This window comes from Cinclus cinclus, chromosome 2 (genome assembly GCF_963662255.1).
Source record: "Cinclus cinclus chromosome 2, bCinCin1.1, whole genome shotgun sequence".
Classification (NCBI taxonomy): domain Eukaryota; kingdom Metazoa; phylum Chordata; class Aves; order Passeriformes; family Cinclidae; genus Cinclus; species Cinclus cinclus.
The window spans coordinates 97394368-97411202 of record NC_085047.1 but is presented as its reverse complement, the minus strand read 5'-3'; positions in this window follow the sequence as shown (position 1 = coordinate 97411202).

The window sequence follows — 16835 nt, the reverse complement described above, 5'->3', positions numbered from 1 at the left end:
AATTCACAGTCTCAGTTGTGAACCAAATGCCTCCCTTTCAAGCTTTCATTTCTGCTTTATGCAACAGTACCCAAGTGTTACATGGAAATTTGCTAGACCTCTGACGTGTCAAAATGTGATGCTCATTAGTGTATTTCTATTTTCAGTCAAAATGGCACTTAGGTGCACCACTCCTGTATTTGGATTAAGTGGGTTAGGCCTTCATAGCACTGCTTCAGACTGTGAGACTAATACATTTATCATTTTCTATGCTTAGTGGAAAATCTTCACCTCTCAGTGTTCTAAATAAGGATGAAAAGATAAGAAAGCCAAAAAGATTTCTTCTTTTCAGTAGTTATTTTAGCAGCCCAACCTGTGAGTTTTTTGTTTGGTGTTTGTTTTACCATAGCTCCTGGTAAAATTCTTCATATTCAATTTAGTTAAACTCCTCATAATTATCATGTTTCCTTAGAGGTTGATGATATTTACTGGGCCAGCAAAACAGAATGTCAAAGACCCAGTTAAACCTTTGACAAGAATATTCCCAACTCTGTTCCTGACTAAAAAGCTGAAAGTAGGGAAAAAAAAAAGTATTTCATGTGGTTTTCATAGGCAAGTTTTGAATAGTATCTTGCATGTTGGAAAATCATATTCCTGTGCAGTTTAATTATGTGTTTTCAATTCATTTTCTCTGTCTCTCCAAAGGCAAGTGCATTACTTTGTGTCGTTACATAATTCACAGCCATGTGGAAAAGCAGCAGGCACACCATTGGCAAGTGTCTGCAGAAGTCTCCAAGGTTTTCACCCATGTTTTCACAGATGTCCTCTTAGAACCCATCTAATCCCCCACATCAAGGTTTTATAGATTATTTGCACTCACTGGGACTGGTGTAATATAGAGCCAACTATGCAAAGATTGCCAGCTGGCCAGAATATTTGATAAATGTGAGAACAAAAAAAATCCCACTCATAGCAGTGAAGTGATCTATTCCTGGAACACCAGCTGGATTGCTGTAATAAGCTATTAAACCAGTGTAGTAAAATGAAACCCAGATTCACTATGAAGATTATAGAGCACATCTATTTCCTTCTGCAGTGAGGTCCCCCCTTTTTTTTTTAATTTTAGACTTTTGGTCACTTGGAAGGATAACAAAATTATGCTATAGATTGACCTTTTCATTCACAAATGTTGAACTGGAATGATTCAAATTAAAGTTGTACAGGACTATGCTCCAGCACCCTTAAAGTATCTAAATATCTGTTTCAGTGTCAAATGCCTCTGCCAGACTAAGGAACTTTTAAAGAAAATTTTTAAGAAATTTTGTAAGAAACTGTATCCCAGACCTGGAACTGAGGTAATTATTACAAACACCATTTGAGAAAGAAATCTGAGAAAAATCTCAAATGCGTACTACTTTATCATAATATCCCTTTTGCAATAATGAAGAATTTGAAAATCTAAAAGAACATGAGAATTGATCTTCATGGCCATATTTAATAGCATCATCTTGTGATCCCTGCCAAAAAAAGTTAAAACCAAATCTTTCAACTGGAAGTTGCGCTCTCTGATAACTTGTTCTTTCAATTTGTGATATATGACAATAAACTAAACGTCCATGGAGAGCTTAATAAATGAAATTAATTAATTTAGTAAGAACTGGCAATGTTGAGACACCCAACATTTGTTACTGTTATCTTTCTTGATGGAAACAGAAGAAGAAAAGAACCAAAGAGATCCTAGGCCTCCTATCATTTGGGAAGGAGTAGTTTTCTAGTTAAAAATGCTATTTCTTCTCATAAAATAATATTGCCAAGGACACCTCAGGAGTCACAACTCAAGAGTATCACCACTAGTCAAAGAATACTGAAGTTTTTGCTCTTGCTTGTAGTTTTGCACAATGAGAACTTTGATATTTTGTTCCTCTGGTGACTGAGAAACTGTAGGAGTGACAAACTGAATACCCTCGGGTCTCTTGGTTATTGTGGCTTTTAAACTCCAGATGAAATAGGGGGAGAGCAGATATTTGAAGGTAATAACAGAAAAAAAACCCAAACCACATTGGACTGAAAAAGCACTGCATTTTCAAACAAAAAATGAAAAGACACAAAGACGGTCAGTTGCAGATATATTTGTTCAAAGCTTCTTAGGAATGTGTATTCACATATCTCAGGTGACCCAACCTATAGCAGATTTAAGGTGTGGTTACAGGTAATGAGTATTGCCAATGGGAAAAGCAAGCAGGATAAAGACGATTTCCTTACTACACTTGATTACCTTTCAGAGTATGGTGGATGGAAACAGGCCAGTGGCCAGGAGAACTTTCCTTTGAGGCTGGATACAGCCAGGAGTTATCCCTCTGGTGCCTTTGCTTTGTAAAGCTGTCAGATTTTAAGGCTGTCATAGGCAGTATTTCATATATGACCCTTATCCTGGAAATTGAGAGAAGTCCAATTTAGTTCAATGGATTTAAGAATGCCTAATATTTTCCAAAAATCAGCTGGTAAAAGCTACAAGAACTGAAGAACATCTCTCTAGCTTTCATCTCCCATGTGAGATTTTGGTGAGACTAACTAGAGACAAGAAAGACTTAATTTTGAATCAAATTTCTCTGCTTGACATTTCAAATGTAACAGGTATTTAAAATACTAACAGGGATTTATTTATTGTGCTCTCTGATTGCCTCTGAATGATATGTGACACATTTACTAAGAGATACAGAAGCCAGCCATCATTCTGGTGTGGCCAGCCACAGGTCCTCTGTGTCACAGGTCTGCTGCAGAGCTCACATAAGCCTTGTTAAGCCTTCTCAGTTGCAGTGGCAAGGAAAGAAATTTTTTTCTGAAATGCTGATTTTTCTGGCTTGGTAAATTAAAGCCATTCATCTGTTACAGCTGTCTAGATCATAAATCAAAAGCACTATTTATATACATTAACCTGGGGACCTTAACAGCCAGAGGAGAGAACTTTATAGAGATGGGATTTGTGTCTTTAGAAGCCCTCCCTGCCTCCCATTGAAGCAGACTATGTTTAGCACAGGTTAACAAGATTTCAGGTTTTCCTGATGCAAGGAGCTTTGTTGTGGGTGGGGAGGTTTGCAGAAACAACCTCATTATGAATTTCTGAAGAGAAGAAAATTATGTTTCGTTCTGTTGCAAGACTTAAATTGCTGGGGACTCCTTTTGTTTCCTTTTCTTTCCCCTTGCTGCTTATGAGTTTGCTGCAACTGCAACCACTGAATATATCTCCCTGCTCTGTCCTTCAGAGCAGACAGCTTCTGTTTTGTAAGTGTTTACAAATGATTGAATGAGTGTTTCCAAATACTTTTGAAAATGAGGTCTTGTAACAAACAAACAAAAGAAAAAGCAGGTTGTTGCATCATCAGTGTTAGTGTGTAAATTAATAAGGTTAGGGACCAGATATGTAAGAGAAATGGTGACATCTAGAAATTTCTTTTCTAGCTATCTATCATTTCCACAGATCTTTTACTTTAATTCCTGAGGTTACGAAATTAGGGTTTACCTGTGTATAAATAGATACCTAGAACACAAAAACAACAAACCAAATCACATGAGAAGAAAGAAGCAGATTTCTGGTGCCTGGATGAGGATTAGTTACCCTGGGAAGGCAGCTTGTATCGCCATCAATTATTCATGACACTCAACAGGCATTACTGACATAAACAAAGGCAATGAGAAAGTAAATAATGCTCATGAGTATCTTTAGAATTTAGTGACAGTTCCTGTGGCTCATTGGTGCTCGGTATCCTTTCAGTTTTTGATCTGGCATGGCCTGATCTAGCTTAAATCCAAGATATGCTGCCTTGGATGAGTTCTGTGTCTACACTAGCAAGCTCTGCTTCTTAACAGTGAAGATTCTTGACCAGAGAACAGTACCTTGCAGAAATAATATCTTGGATTAATGCTAATTTAAGGATCTCTGCACTTTTGCCTTATTTAATACTGTGGCTAAGCTTGAAAAATTGTGAAAAAATTGGGAGCAGTTGAAGCATGTTTTAGTAAAGTCAGTAGCAAACTATAGGGCCAGTTGCATCAACTGAGGCTTGTGACAGCAAAATCCAAAAAGCTCAAAAAATATTTTCTGGCACATCTTTAAGAATGAAAAAAGAAAGCTCTTACAAAAGGCAGAGGCATGTGATACGCCCTAGCAAATTGCAAAGATTCAATCCACATAATTCATTTAACCTAAAGGTTACCAACATGCAGATTAAATTCTGGTTTTGTCATTTTCCAAGGCCTGTGAGTTTAAAAATCAAGTTGGCCAGCATTACTTGGCATGTTTAAAATTCCTTGGCTGATTTAAGATCAGCCAGTACTAGCAAATACTGTTTTCCTTTCTTGGATGTGTCCCCTTGAGGGAAAACTCTCCTTTTTCTCTCTTGGTTTTTTTTTTTTTTGTTTGAAACAGAGGTCCACAAAAGTCTGTCTGAAGAGTTAGTGAATATGTTTAAGTGTGCAACAGTCTCCAAGTAATCTCATGTACTCATCAGACTGTCACTGGTGCTTGGCAGTGGCTTTTGGCACATGTGGAAGTTCATTTTACAGCTTCTGAATTCCTACTGTGGGCAAATTGAAGGTGTATTAATTTTATGGCAACATATAAAACCACCACAGTATTTCACTATTTTGTTTGAATATGCAGAGCAAAAAAAATCACTCGCCTTCAAAAAGAATCTTAAATTCAGTAATTTCATATTTTTATAGACATTCCTATACTGAAGAAGAGGAAAGCCCTACAAAAAGGGAGTTGTCTCTATTAAGAATATAATTTAATTGCCCATATAGATTATCAAAAACCTATGTGTGAATTTTAGACATAAACATGAAGAAGAGCAAATACGAGTCAACAAGATAATACCATACAACCCACGAGAGACAAATTGTTTGAGAGACAGCTGGGAACATACATTTAAAATTTTACTTAATCTGAACTATTTACTGTGTGATTCTACTATTCTTTTCAGTTGATTGTTGCAACTATTTGCTGAAAAACAGATTAATTAATTATGTTCCATAAATAAAATCATGATAAGTTATTTTCTAATCACTAATCATTGTTTTTAGAATTGCAGGGTGGAGATGAGTACATTAAATATCAATGTCACATTTATTAGTCTATACTTATCATTTAAGCTCAGCATCACATTGTAAGATTAAATCACCCTCCGTCACAACTGCAGAAAAGAATTAAAAATTGGAAATACGCAAAACAGTTCAGCAGGATGGGAACAACTAAATATTTTCTGCCTGGGCCTGAATAGCTGGTAAAATACTTAAGCCACAGGGTTGCACAAAGAGATTTTAATAGCAGGGTTGGGAAAGAGGCTGAAGGCTGGGGTCATCCTACACAGAACTGAGCCCAGCTCAGCTCAAGGGCTGAAAACAGAGGATTTGTGTCTGCCCCCACACTGCCACCACCAACAGCCCAATTAGAAATGTGTGAGATATCTAATTCACTGTCTGCTGATAAAAGCATTTGTGGAGCACAATTAACACAAGTCTACACTTTCTGCCTACGTCGTTTTTCCCCCTTTGTTGCTAGAGCTCATGGTGAGCAAAGCTAATATAAATCATTAACAAATGGTGTGTATGAATAGTTTCTGTAGGAAGGGAAATACCTGTCCTGACCATGAAAGAATAAAAGATGCAGACATCCTAGAAGCTCTTGCTCTACTGAGAGATAGCATCCTCCTTATTTTTTGAAACTCTTAAATAAAGTCTTAACAAATTTATTCAGCACTGTGGAGGACAGCTGAGATGTCATTATAATGTTATATTCTTAGGACTCATTTGATCAAAATTTGGGATATTACAGACTACTTCAGAAAAAAATTGACATTGGAGCAGCATGTTCCTGACAATCTCCTCTTTCATTTAGAAGAATATATAAAGTACTGACAATTCACAGGAAAAATCAAGCTTCTAGCAACAGTTCCAGCTGGAAATCTGTATTGACATAATGAGCTAAAATCTGACTCCCAAGGCTCCTTTCATTGTGTCACACCCATGCTGGGTCAAGTTTTCTTTTCAGTCGTTTCCTGTATTTTCAAACAGCCTTTCTCAGATCTCAGCAGAAACCAAACCAGATCAAAACCACACCTCTGCCTGGAGATTATTTAAATTGCTGAGCAATGTTACATTCACATACAAGGAGGTGGGGAGGAAGCAAACAGAAAAGAAGCAGAAATATGTGTTTAGCAGCCTTAGAAAATTTTCCTAAATGACAGACAGCAGTTAAGGTCCGTCTCAGAGAAGCTCAATACAAGCCAGATAAATTCTCTATTTCCACTGAGCACCAGATGGCTGGAGCTGTTCCACACCATCCGTGGTCCAAGTCTTCTCTCTTGTAGGAGACAAATGAGCTGAGGTGGTACCAATCAAAGCTGCTTCACAGAATATCTTCCCCTGCATTATGGTCTTCACCATTTGGTTATTGGCTGGCAATTCTGCCAAAGCAAATGCACATGACAGTAGAGTAGGCATGAGCTGTAGTCTGCCTAAAGCCCTTTTGTGCTATTATTTTTCTTTAAAAGGTTTCAATCCCAAATTATCCTCCCAAATAGAAGCCTGTCTATTTCCCATGCTCAGTTTAGTGTTCAGGGTCAAAATGTAGAAGCAAATGCCATGGTTTTGTGGCAGTACAGGTGAAAGGGATGTCTGTATTGATTGAAAGTCCATCTAAAGAAGCACCATAAACAAAGATGGGCATTTAATCAATTGTTTAGATCCAAAGAATTAATTCTGTTTACCAAAGAAAGTGGGGAAAGCCTCTCACCACATCTTTTCCTTATTCCAAAATGAAATTATTCTGGTGATTAAGAGAAGCTGCTGCTAAATTCTCTGCAGCTGACAGAATTAAAGTGAAGACAGGAATTGGTGAAGAAGGATTGAATTCAGAGCAGAGTTTATACAGGTTGATTGCATATGACAGATGAATACCTTGGTGTAATAAGGAGCAGCTTTGTACTTACTAAGGATTCAAGTGATTCTCACTTTCAACTTGCCATCTGTATGTGCATATGCACAGAACTCTAGGCAAGCATTCTAGACTAGTGTAGTCTACAAGAAAAGCATGTAGAAATGCTGAAAGTCCAGTCAGGCTCCATGTGCCTGAAGCACGTAGAAACTTTAAAACAAATGCTTTCTTCAACCCATCAGCTTTGATATACAATTCCAGAGGAACTGGAAAGAGGAATGTGATGGCCCATTGTAGGAGAGCTTTCTCAGACATTTTAATCATTGTGTGCTTATCTCAAAGCATAAGTTTTCATTTCATAAACCAAACAGTACTCACTCTAACCTCCAGTGGGCTGTAGATTAGAGAAATGTCCTCTAGACCAAGACTGTAAGTGTTACAATGGGAATCACTTAGTATATAACACAGATGATGAATTTGCAATTAATCATATTTCAAAAGTAAAAAAAAAAAATTAAAATCTAGTCTAGAGATAAGGAATACTGCTGCTGTTGAATAAAAAAAAAAATCAAAAACAAAGAAAAGAAAAGGGAAATTACTTTTGATGAACAAATTTCTGTTCCCTGATGAGGGAATGTGGTCACCCCTTAATCTTCTCTTTCAAGAGATTATATAAAATGTTTTAGTGGTTCTTTTGGTCAGTGGTTTCATGACCAGGTACAGCAATTCAGTGGTAATACCAGCATCCACTGGTTTGCATTATGACAGAAGTATACTGGGTAAATAATGTAAATGATATGAACTTTAAAAATCTGTGGACTCTCTATGATTCATGTTGGCAAATAAGCAATATAAATCAGAGAAGATGTACTTGTTCTGCTAATTTCTGCACTTGTACCGTCCAAGCCTCAAACTCCTGTTGATAAATCCTTATTATGATGCCTCTGGTAAATTCTGCATATGACATATATGTCAAGGGTTGTGTTGGATATGTGATGTTATCCTTTTGTATATTCCCAGAGAACACACACAGAAACAGAAATTACAGTACATGCACAAACAAAGGCAGCAACAGGTAGGAGTGTCCATACTTACATTGTTTAGTACTGGGATGGTAAACAAAAACCTCAACTTGAGAAGCACAAAAATGTGGTGAACTTTGCTAGGGGTAAAGGGTCTTGGAAATGTTCATACAATCTTACATTATCTATAGTTTAATTTAAATGTTGAATTGCTTGACTGGATTCTAACAAAGCCTTTATAAAATGTCAAATGCTGCTGATTCTCCAGGAGTACAATGTAACACATTTGTGTTTAACACACACTGAGAGCATTTTAATAACTTATGAGGTGTACCTGCTAACCACATTTTAAATTTATGTAAATCCTTTTAATTCTTTCCAGGTTTCCTTTTTTAAATCAGTGAAAGATTAAAATTTGGCATTTGAAACAAGCTATTATAAAGAACAAAGCAGAAAAATCAGCTATTCAAAGGTAATGGTATTTTTATTCTTTATTTTTTCTTTTGTAATTTCTATGAAACATAAAATTTTATGACAAATTACCTTACTGGTGCAGTTTGCTATATTGGAGGTAGATGAAATTAATAAATAATTTGCAAGGTAATTACTGACCTCTTGGGCTGACTGTCAAGAGAGAAACTGTTTTCTTTTACTTGCATTTTCTTAGTATTTCATATTCTATATTAACTTAGTGCTGGCGAAAAAAAAGTATACAGGGCAGACATAACACTAGGAGAAATTTACTTTGCAATGTTAAATAAAGCTGTCAGCTTTCCTCCCCATTTAGTAAACATATGTACAACAATCTACTTCCACCCAGAGAATAATGGGAAGAACCTAAAAATAGAGCTAACAGTGGTAGACAACAGTGGAAAATTATTTCAGCAGGTATCACTCGGAAATTTTAGTTAAACATATGGTATTTTTGTAGTAATTTTTCAGATAAATTAGAACATAATGCTGAAAAGAAGTTTTGTGGTATCTACCATTATTTATACTAGGTCAGTTTTGCAAGAATGAATCAAAGTCTACTTCTTCCGTTCTAAAAAAATGATTTTCTGAAGGTGCAATAGTTGTCCCTAGACCAGAAAGGTGTTATAAAGAACATCTGGTGGAGTGGATATGATTGGGAGTTAACAGTAGAATGCTACAGGAAATCGTCTAACTTGATTGATGACTTCTCAAGATACAGCAAGAGAGTTGCATGTACATATTTTCATGTACAAAATTACAGAGAGGGTAACAAACACAAAATATATTACTATGTTTACATTAGTGGTGTCATTTTTCACCACATAGAATTTTTTAGCAGCCACATAAGTTATAAACTAACAAGGATGACACTTCTAGAAATAAATTCAGGTAAATCAAACCCAGGTAAATGTTAGCTATAAGTAGCAATCCAGCAAGCCTCTACTCAAAAAAATTAATAATTTGACAGGCAGTGCAAAGTTTTAGAAATAAATAGTCTAATATACACTGGTTGTGTCAGAAAAGATTTCTTTAAGGCTAAAATGCTTACATTGTCAGTTGAACCTTGCACTTCATTATCACCACATCAGCTAAATTGCATCCCCTAGATATAGATATATTTCATAATTATTTGAATAATGATAATCACATCCAAAATATGCACTGGAGTCTAGTCCCTTTGGAGCTGATGACGCAGATGAAGATGTTTCAACAGATGCAGAATTTTATCCTTCCTTTAATCTCCCTTTTTTAAAAATGAAAATATAGCCTTACTTATGGCAAAGCTTCCTTCTCAGGAAATAATAAGCTGGTGAATTTTTTTATCTGTGGGAATTTTTTAAGACAATCCATGAGTCTCATATATAATTTCCACTTTCCTCCCTTCCCCTCCCCCCACCCCCTTGCTTCTGGACCTCTATACCTTCCCTTGTAATTTTGCAATTTTTGTCTCCTTTATCTCTATTTTAAAAAATATCTCTAACCTACTCTGTTTCTCCATATTAATCAGCCATTTAGCCTTCATGTAACTACATGAATTAACCACAGAAACCCCCCAGGATGAAAAATTGTCAGGATGCACTATGTCATAGTATAAAATTTATGGATTAATAGGCAATTTAAGCACTCTTCTTTGAAATCATCTTTTCTCCTTGCATTCTTTTCTAACCTGTGATATTAGGATATTTAGTATCTATTTGCTCAGAGAAAGCTATTTTTATTTCTCCTATCCAACTTTCTGTCTTCCCATTCTTAGTGTGATTTAAAATTCTTGAATATTGGTAATTCAAATGGGATTACATGTATGGTGACTTTTCCTGGCCTGAAAGATTTTAGGTGGGTTAGAGATGTTTCTTGCTCCAAAATGGAGGAGTAAAGGATAAACAGACCTCTCACATCAGTAGAAACCTTTAAGACTTCTGCTTGTATCTATGCCTTACATATTTCTCAGTAGCCTTTGCAAGTGCTTATGTTTTAGGATGTAAAGCAGAAAGAGAAAAGTGACTAAATGGGAAAAATAATTTTCTGGAAAAAAAATCCTGTTGAAAAATACATTCAATCTGGGTATGAAATATCAGCATTGAAGAAGACTCAACACTGAACATAAAATTCACCTGAATCAGCAGAACACCTTCGTCTTTGCCAGTGTAGCGCTATTCTGAAGAAGACAATTGAGCTACACTGCAGAACTTGAGAGTGAAAAATTGGACCTCTCTTTAGATGTGGGATATTGTGATGAATAGCAAGGGGTATCAGGAATGGAAGAAAGAAAAACCAGTAAATAAGATGTCTTGATGTGCTTAGCAAACAGTCAATGTACTGTTACGTGGGAACTTCTCATGCCAGGTGCAACTATTTTGCAAGTTTCTAGTCAGAGATCAGGAACTAGCATGGTTTATTTGAAAGTACTGACAAAAGGTGGCAAGTCATATTCTGTTGACCTAGTGTAGCTTTGATGATTTTAAGAACTGTGATAATAGTAGGAGATGAGAACAGTAGGTTTAATCACTTTGTCCTTATACAAAATCTGTCTGTATAAGATATAACATATGCAACCTATTTCCCAACCTTCAGTCTGGGCTAGGGTTGTGAAAAATTCTCTTAATCAGCAAGTGATTGATGGATCATAACTGTTCTGAGAAACAAGGATTAGAAAACATTAATGTAAGAACTCTTATGTGGACTGTACAATCAGAAGTGTACTTTCTTACAGCTACTGTTTAAGAAAGACTTTAAGTACTTCTGAAAAACGAATAAAGGCAAGTAAAAATCTTTCCTCTTCACCCACATATTTCTGCTCTTCTCACAAAATGGAGTTTACAAATCATCCATATATGCTTAGTTCCTTCTGACCTCCCAAAATACATCTTTTTGCATTTCTGCAAAATAAAGCCTTGTGGAATTTTCTGTGGTGTTGCACATATTTTTAAGCAACAGCAATAGCAGAATTAATCTTTTCCTAGGGGACAACTTGAATTATGGATGACAAGCAGAATAATCAGCTGTTACACCCAACCAGTGTAGTGATAGAATCTGCTGTTATATTTTGCTTGTGCCCAAGGTGGTCTTCACCCTTCCAGCACCATCCCAAAGGAAACTTGAAGACAAAAATGGGAGCATTTTCAATCATGTAAATAGACATGAGTCAATGTTGTGTTTTGTCTGATTGAACCCAAATTATGAGAATTCAGTTTGTTGAGTTTCCTGGAAGAGTTTCACACCAATCTGACAAGATATTTCAAATTTCCTTAGAAGAAAAAAATAATAAAAAAAGAGTTTGATGCTTACACAAGTAATTATTTATTTAGAGCAGAGCTCTCTTAATAACTGGAGCTGATTAAATGTGAACTTGATTTTTAAAGCAGAATGTACAACACCTCAGGAGTCTACAAAAGTTAGTCATTGTCACCTCAGATGTTAAGATGTTTTAGAAACTAACAACTTGGTGATTAGGAACCTTGGAACCTTTTTCCAATGCAACTTCAACAAGGCACCTATTTGTGCCACCTAATTGCCAAGTTGTTAGCTGTTTCTAAGACTTCTTAATATCTGAGGTGCAACTGAAGTGAGAATCAGTCATAATTATGTGCTTTTCAGCCTTTAAAATGATCAGAAAATTCTCCTTCTCACAATAAATTCAATGGCTGTACCAGCTTTCCTGCCATTGTTCAAGATGTCCCCTGTGATGGGATGTGCTCTGTTTATTTCCACTCTCTTCATAAATTTGAAGAAAATTTATAAAAAAAATTTAAAATCTCTGAAACTTATAAAAGTGAAAGATACCAGATACTCATGCAAATTCATGTTTTCTTGAAGAGAATGTAAGATATGTATCACAGATATTTCACACCTACCATCTTCTGCTCCAGCCAGTAAGTTTGTCCATGGAACAAAGCACTGTTTAATAGGAAAAAGAGAGCTTGTTCCCAAGATGGTTTTATTTGTCACTGTATGAGGACATCTATTAACCATGGACACTCAAACAGAATTCCCTTTAAAACTTCTAAGGAGAACAGTTTTGCCAAAACCTTCTGAATGTAAAAATTTCCATGGAAAAAGATTGGACCTAAATCTGAATTTATGGGTTCTTGTGTTTGGTTATATTTTCTCTTTGTTTTTTGTTTTGTTTGTTTTAGTTTGTTTTTTGGGTTTTTTGTTTGTTTCATAATTTGAAACAAAATTTGTTTGAAACAAAAAAAAAAAAATTGTTGTTTCAGAATTTGAAAGAATTTTGTTTTGTTTCATAAATTTATTTTTAATCAGAGGACTGATTTCAAAAGTTATCAAAAGTGAAAGAGTGATTCCCTTTACCTATAACATTAACTCGACTAAAACAGAATCACAGATGCACTCATAGAAGAAAAAATGTAATTTTGTCCTTTTGGAAATATGAGGAGATATGCACTTAATTTTCTGCAGTTTATAAATTTATTTCTTGTGTGTACAATACCAGTTTGCAATATTTTTCTGCTCAAAGTTTGAATCCCACAGGACATGCTAGTTTTTTGAGACTGAGAGCATAAAACCTCATGGTTCTGCTGTTTTCTTCTTTTCTTCTCTACTTTGTTGTTTTATTGATTGAAACAGTAATCCATAAATATATGTACCACTGTTTTAATAACGAGAATTATTTACTTTGTAGCAAAGCCACTAATGGACATCAGTTTTTTTTCAAGAACACGACTCATACATCAACAGTAGCGGGCTTTGCAACCTTGTCATCCACAGTGAGCCAATATTAAAAATATAAAAAATATAAAAATAAAAATATTTTAAAACTTGATGATGATTAAAGGCTTTAAAATTCTGGAGTGCTGTTGGTATAGAGAAGATCAGAGAGAAGAAAATAATCCAAGCATGCTGATCAACTGTAGTGCTGCATTTGAAGGTATGGGAAAACAAATATACTTCAAGGTATAATCAGTGAGCAGAGGAAAATGAAGGATTGCCTTAGTCATGGACCACATGCACTTCTTAGCTCGTTTGATCTCAAGTGATGTTTGTCCTTCTTGTAACATCCCATGTTGGACAATCCCAGCACACGTGATACAGAACAGGGGTAGCATCACTTGTTCTTAGAGAAACTTACAGAAATATGTATTTTCCACATATTTGTCCAGTTTTTGAAACAGTAGTACTCTGAGAGGATCTACACAATAAGGAAAGTTGTTATTGAAACAGGACCACTGTATTGCTATCTCCTGTAGAAGAAAGGGATTGTGAGCAAAGATTAGAACTACTGTATCTTCATCCACCTGGAAATCTGCATTAAGATTGTAACTGAGGATGAGGTGCAACAGAGGAATAAAAACAAGCCTGGGTGGCAGTAATTGTACTTTCAGATGTGATCTAGAAAATACTGCTTCTAATGCAGATAAAAACCACGAATTTTTGCAGAACAACATTTACCATTTTCATATGACAAAGTTTCCATTTTATCAGGAATAAAAGTGGGTATAGTGGGTATATTGGTTCTATTCCTAAAGAGGGAAAATTGATGGAGTCAAGATGTAAAAAGCAACTTGTTTAAAAAGAAGCTTAAATTTTGATGAGATAGGTTAAGTTATAACAAATTCTCCTATTGAATTAGAACCTCCTTTATTCTATTTATTGAACCTAAAATTACTTAAAATAATCAAAATTCAACTTAAAATAGGCACTTTCAAAAGGGAAATTTAAACAACGTATTATATGTTCTATAGAAACTTTGACAAGGAGAATTCTCTGCACGGTATAAAAGAACAGGTATGGTATTAGCAAATGACTTGTATGCTCCATTTCCTTCCTGAGATAGGCATAATCTTTTATCAGGCACTGCATATACATTATCCTGCAGTGATGCCACAAAGACAGATTTTCATATGAGAATATGCTGTTTCATTCCTCTGAGGGGAAGGCACTATTTAAAGGCACATTAAGGACAGGGCTTTTTCACACTGTGGATGGCCAGGATATAAAAAAGGAGCAGATACGGTGTTTTTGCAGAAGCAGTTTGAAGCAGTAATGATTTCCTAGAAACCAATGTGCTGAAAACAAGGCTAACAATTTAGGCAATTTAACACAATGACTCCTGGCTTCTAAAATATAAACTGCAATCTACTTCTCTGTACATTCTAGAAATTGAAGGCAGTGGGACATCCCAGAAACTGATGTGAAATAAATATCTTCTGAAGTACTGGAATATATAGGAAAAAAGTGGTGAAGCTACTTAGAATTTAAAATGTAGGCATTTTGCTATGTGTTTTTAAAGATCATAGGAAAGGATAATCTTGTTCAAGGAGGCAATTTGCTCTGAGCTGAGATCTTAAAAATAACAGTTTTGTTTTTCTGTCTTATCATGCATCATCTGATGTCTGTAAACCATATGAGGTCTGAGATGGGCTTACCACCAGATAAAAGGAAAAAGGCATCAAAAAAATTTTCCCCTTAGCAAGAGAGATATGACCTTTAAAACTGTCACACCTGAAAACAGTGTGACAAAACCACAGAGTGTGAACCTCAAGTTATTATAGAAAATTTTGCTTTATGTCCATATGTAACCAGTTAATGAGCAGAAGGCAGCTGCTGAACTTTCTGCTGCTGCAGCTTTGTTACATCACCCCACTTCATCAATGGGATAGCTGCTCATGCTTGAAAACTCATGTGATATATTTCTAAACCCATGTATGATTGTAACCAGGACAACACTATGACTGCTAGTGGCATTACAAGAAAACAAAGAACCAAATACCAAAATTTTAGTCTACAAAGAAATTCCCTGCAAAATTAGAAACAAGATGGGATGATGGACCACCTTGTACATTTCTCCAATCCATTATTATTTATCCTTCAATGTTATTTATCCTTCAATGTTAGGAGAAAGCAAAAATCAACAATGCAGAAACCCCTTCCATCCAGCCTCAATGTCCAGTATCTGATATGTGTCTCAGAAGTATATGTATCACATAATTCCTCAATCCAGCTTCTTTCAAAAAGTTATACTAAATAGCTGTTCATTGTTCTTTAGTACTTAACTTCCTAAATTCACAATACAGTTTCGAGTCATTAAAGAATTATACTAAGTAAAGTGAGAGTATGAGAACACCACAGGAAACACTGCACCACTGACTGAAAGTGCCAGACTAAACATTTTCTGAAGAAAAGCAAACTAAAGAAAACTTTCCCTTGGGTCGACCTGTTAGTGGTTTTGGTCAGATCAGATGGGCTCCTTGGAAGCAAGTCTTCCATTTGTCTCCACGGATTATGCTTCTGTTCACATTATGCAGGGGTCTCTGAGTCCTTTCAGATCAATTTTGAGTGGGAAGAGATGCACCCCAATACCATAAGTAACATTATCAGGGGTTCAGTCCATGGGATCATATGAAAGGAAATGTGAAATAAAATCTTGTAAGGATCATCATCATCATCATCATCATCATCTTAAACCCTTGGACTTGTATCTTAGAAGAAGACTCTATTTTAATTCCACAAATGATCCCAAGACATAAAACAAATACAATTTTTATTTTGTTTTGAACCTGAAAGTTCAAAATTAAAATGCCCATTTTTGCTGTAGGTTTTTGTTTCAAAAGAAAATATTTTTTATTGTATGTTTGAAAGTTTTTTTCCTGAACTAGCTCCTGTTTAAATGTGTATTTTTCATTAAATCTGAAGTTATTTACTCAGAGGGGAATGGCAATCTGGCTGCTGTCCAGTTATGGATAAATAATGTTCAGGCAATCAAATGCCACAAAGACGTATCTGGTCTAAGAATAAAAGAGGAAGGCTGAGGAAAGAAAATATCAGTATTCTCACAAGACAGGGACTTAAATGGAGAAATTCCTACCCTAAACATGTGTGCATGACAGAAGTTATCACCACAGGGGGTAGGCAAATTCAGAGCAATTCAGTTAAAAACTTCACAATTTTTAAGTGAGGTGTGTATGTGCAAAAAAAAAAAAAAAGCCAAAAAAACCCCAAACAAACAAACAAATCCAAAAAACAACAACAACAACAAAACACCCCACACCAAACAAACAAAAGAAAAAGAATCTCAAAACCAAAGACGAAGAACCATTTTAGCTTTCTAGTAGCTAATAGGAGCACTTCGGGCCATTTGGAAAGGAAATTCAAATGAAATGATTCTCTGTCCCAGCTCATGGGAGGGGACCTCATACATAAGTTGCATTCACTCTGAAAAGCTCTCTTAACTTCATGGAGGTTTTGCTGAGCACCTGTCTAGGTATAACAATTTTCTGGCTCTGTTCTTGGACAAGTACATTGAGAGGTTTAGGAAAGGGGCAGGAGATATTTGTCAAAATGCTTGATCTCTACTTAGACTTGTACATCTTTTATGTTGGAATGCTCTTCAGTACAGTGATCAAGACAGGGAAATTTTCCTGCATTAGCAGGGACACTGAAATAATTTTAAAATTGAATACTGAGTTTCC